We start from the raw sequence: 4,499 nt of genomic DNA, 5'->3' as shown, positions 1-4,499 counted from the left end.
CAATTCAACAGTAAAGTGTGTAGAATCTCAACTTAGTTCAGTAAGCAACTTATATAAGAAAAATCCAGAAGAAGGGAATTGGATAATCTTCAGTAAAACTCTATAGAATATTCTTCAGTAAGAATCATGCGGATATGCCAAAGTAGAGATTCTCCAGCAGATATTCTTCAGATAACTTCTACAAAATTCTTTAGTAAGTAACATATATAAACCTCTTAGTAAAATCATTTTACAAGGATATTCAGTAGATAAAATTTAGTTTAAACTGATCTTCAATAGCTTAATTAGGGAATTTCTTTACGAGAGTAGATTAAGAAAATCTAATCTTCAGAAAATTCATTTTATTTTTTAGAACCCTGCTCAGTTACAGGTTCTCACCTGTAATTGCTCAGTTACAGGCCTACGCCTGTAACCTTGAGGGAGGAGGCCAAGCGCACAACCTCTTTGGTTGCGCGTGGCTCTCTGTGCACTAGGGGGCTGTGCACGGCCTCTTGGCTATGCGCGACACTCTGTGTGTGGGAGCTGCGCGCGGCTCTCTCTGTGCGCGAGGCCGTGCGCGGCCTTCGCTGCGTTTGGCTCTAGCTAGGCGCGGCTTGTGCTTGCATAGGAACTGCTGCTGAGCTTGAAATCCATGGCGACAGTGAAATGGATTGAGAAATGGATGAAAGTTGGATGGATGGATGAATTGAGAAATGGGTGGATTGAGAGGTGTGGGTGAAAGTTGGATCGATGGATTGAGAAATGGATGAGATGAGAACAGTTTTGAACAAAGACGCTTGAAATTAACCTAGAACAATGAACAATTTCTGTTGGAAATGTTGGAAAGACACTGCTTTGTGCTTTCCAACACAACCTAGATTGTCTTAGAGGGGTAATTACACAAGCACTGAAACTTTAGCAATCACACCAACCTTGTGTCAGGATCCTTGCGGCGAGGTGGTGATCGTCTTGCTGAAGCTACTCATCAGCTTGCTTCTTCTCCCCAACTCCAATGCTAATCGGCTTTTGAAAGGTCTGCATAACTCTTATTTTCCAAGCCCTAACTGTTTTGGCAGAAATTCTAGACAACCTCAAATAACTATTCGAAAGAGTATTAATAGGTTTCCTCTCTTGGGCACACTTCTTGTGCTTCTCGGGCTTCTTGGGCTTTTAGGGCTGGCCTTAGTAAGTGACGTTCAGTCCTTTGAGAAATTGGCCTTTATCTTGTAGATCTTGTAAGTCAGTTTTGCTTAATCAGGAGCCTTCTGTGTTGGATTTCATCTACATCTGTACTCATTTAAATGAAAGATAAGATCCGATCCACTAGATTCTCTTAATCGGGTGGAGTTAGTAAAAAATCATGCTTTGAATGGTAAATATGGAAATAATGCATGGAAATAATGATTTGATTAATGACAATTACTTGATTATTTTATGACATAATTATGGTCATCAGCTAGTGCGTCCATGCTCTGCGCGTGTGTCTGTGCCCGTATCAAGTCTCTCAGTCACGCTGGACGACATCCACCACATCGTTATTGAGGAATCATGATACGTGAGTTTTGACTCCCGCTAGGTTCCTCCTCATCTTCCCCTTTACAGATCAATATTATCACATTTTGCAATGCCCTCTTCCCTTATTGCTTCTATTGTCGTGGTTGAATAAAATACGAATCAAATAGGATAGCCACTACATTGAGGGGTAGGATATTCCTTGAGGTAGAAGATTAGATTCCTGATATAAAAGTGTGAACATTTCTCGAGCAGTAAAAGGCTTCTTCCATCCTAGGTGTTATAGTCATCTCGAGGGCCATTGAGAGTTTATCATGATTATCTTTCCTTTACAATAATTTACTGGATTGTTCACCTAGTCAGCCGTATTTCTTATTGCTCACCGAAGAGTTTCTTTTAAATACTATAGGCATAATCTTCGGTAGATTTCGACTTTTCATTTATTGTGTTGTGATATGAGCCGTCAATCCTAGCATTCTCGTATTACATCACAACCGGGTGAAGATGCTCACTTATCGCTTCTTATTTTCACTGTTTCTTTGGCGTGTTTTGTGGTTATCTGTACTCGTCGTCCTGTTTTTGTCCCACTGTGTCGCGTCCCGTGTCCGTGATTTGTCGTTTTTAGGGAGGGGTCCTAAGTCATTATGTTTTTAATTTTCCTTATTGTTTGTAATGGGGGGGCCATTATATAAGGGCCCCCTAATGAACCAGATTCCCCCTTGGTTGACCCACTTAGGCGGCCCATTTGATCTCTTCCCCCTTTATTACGGAAGAGGAGGGCGCCCTAGGTCCTTAGACCATGAGAAATCAAGAAGAACCGGATCGAAATATAGAAAGGGGGAAGAAGAACAGGTCGAGAACAAGAAGAACCAGATCGAGAAGAAATTGAAAGGTGGAAGAATTTCGGGGGATTTCAATGTGAAACGCTCGATCCCCTTTGGCACGCCGCCGCTAAGAAGCCCTTTCCACACCCCTCCTGACCTCAAATTTTCTGGTTGATAGTGTTGTCGGCAGTTATCAGGTCTCTTCAACCGTCCTGGTCACACGTGAACATTCTGACACCGAGAATTTGTGGAACTGGCTAGCACCCGACCGGAATTGCTTGACTGCAGGCTACCATCCCTTTTGGGTGTGCCGGACCGGACTTCGCACATTAGTGTTGCCGTGAATTTTTTGATTGGCCGCGGCTTGAATTAGGGCTGCGATCAGAAATTTTCCACACTGGAATTCACCCCGCGAGGACTTGCTAGAAAACGGTACCTTGCGAGAATCCACCGGGAACGCTGGGCAACTCTCGACGGTGCCTTTCGTTTGGTTTTCCCCTTTCGGCGGGCCTCGCTATCTGTGCACTCCAAGCCGGTCATCACCATACGTGGTTCGTCGTGCTGTTTGACCATAGTCCCGCGTGGATCATTCGACAATTGCAGTCTATACACACAGCGAGCGACTACACCACGCTGCCGTGCCATTCGCTGCTTAAGACTGCTGCGTGCGCCTAAACCTGTGTCCGGCACCAGGCTCAGGCCCTTCGTCCCTTGCACAGCCCGCGACTGCCCTCTTGGGCCAATCTATGGCGAAGGATTGCTCCGCTCTACCTGCCCAACCACCAAGATCGTGTAGCCAATCCACCCAGTCAGCTCGATTGTAGCTGCTACCTTGCTTGCCTCGACCTCTCCTCCGACCCTTTACCAGCGCTCTAGCATCCCATCGCTTGTCAAGCAACTGTTAGCTCTCTGGTGCCTCTCCACCACACCCGCTTCGATCGCCGCAGATTGACGACGATTCTGCATAACAAACCACGCGTTGACTAGGTACGTCGTCCTCTTTGCTCGCTCGTTTAATTCCATTGTACTATAACTTCATCTTAACTCCACCGCGCTCGGCCTAGGTAGGTCAGAGAGGTAATTGAGAGAAACTACATCAAAACTGAGCATCTTACCGGTACAAATGAGTCCGTCCGTTATGTGCGAGCCCTACGGATAATTCTGTTCAGTTGTAGACGTCATCGTCGCTCTGACCAGGATCGAGAGACCTTGTCGCCATAACCCTGCGACCCTGTCCAGCTCCAACCAGGATTCAGGATGTCTCCCTTGAGTCAGAGCCTACACGTACGACAGGTAGGGTGCATTGTATCGTAGTTACAGATTAACCATCTAGGGTTTATCTGTCAGACGACGATACCGTCGATGTTTGATACCACTATCTATCTTGGTACCGAGCCATCATACTTGGTGCCGACTGGACTACGCCCTCAACGATGTCCAGAATCACTCATCCTACCTCCCTATTTGTCAAAGTCTAAAATTAGGGGATAAAAAAATGCTATATCTTCACGTTGACCGAATGTAACAGAAATAAATACCCGAATAGGGGATTGAATTCACCTTTTAAGTTCAGGTCCACAAGGAGTGGGCGAAGAAGATGATAAGCCTAAATTTGGGGGTTTTATATCGTTGTTTAGATTTAGACATACCCAAAAATATTTGCGGAAAAAATTCACTGAAATATGATAGTTGACATATGGCAAGTAACGGGTCGATCCACATAGACTAAAAAATTTAATATAAGAATTGAAATAAATCAGTTTAAAAGTGTGATCTATGATTTCTGGAATTTTGTGGATTTCTAGTTAACATGTACAGTTATTTATGATTTCAATTGAATGTAAATGCAAAGAAAACACTAAGATGTTTCATACTAATTTTCATTTTTTTAATTAGCACCATGAATAGAAAATATATACTTCTAGATTTTCTGGAAATAAACTCACAACGAAAACCACTAGAAATTATAAAAACTATAGTTAAAGAATTATTTTCAATGGTAGACTTACTATAAACTGAATAGAAGAATTTTAGAGAATTTTTCATAATTTTTTATGATTCTAAAATCCATAAAACAATTAAATTTACCTACACCAATTCGGTCCGGTTCAGATCGGTTCGGCCCGGTTTGAGTCCTTTTTCAGACTTAGCCGACATCTGGCTAAGCGCTGAAGGGGAGAACCA

General features: G+C 43.3%; 1 long non-coding RNA gene across 1 annotated transcript; it reads left to right on the top strand.

Annotated features, from left to right (window-relative positions):
• The first annotated feature begins 2,291 nt into the window (after positions 1-2,291).
• LOC144705544 (uncharacterized) lies at positions 2,292-3,618 on the top strand. The gene is made up of 2 exons (XR_013582057.1): positions 2,292-3,302; positions 3,384-3,618. It is a non-coding gene; the product is annotated as an uncharacterized LOC144705544 (long non-coding RNA).
• Positions 3,619-4,499: the final 881 nt, after the last annotated feature.

This window comes from Wolffia australiana, chromosome 7 (assembly GCF_029677425.1).
Source record: "Wolffia australiana isolate 7733 chromosome 7, ASM2967742v1".
Taxonomy (NCBI): Eukaryota; Viridiplantae; Streptophyta; class Magnoliopsida; order Alismatales; family Araceae; genus Wolffia; species Wolffia australiana.
Note: the sequence above shows the minus strand (reverse complement) of the source record. Positions and strands in the feature narration are given on the sequence as shown.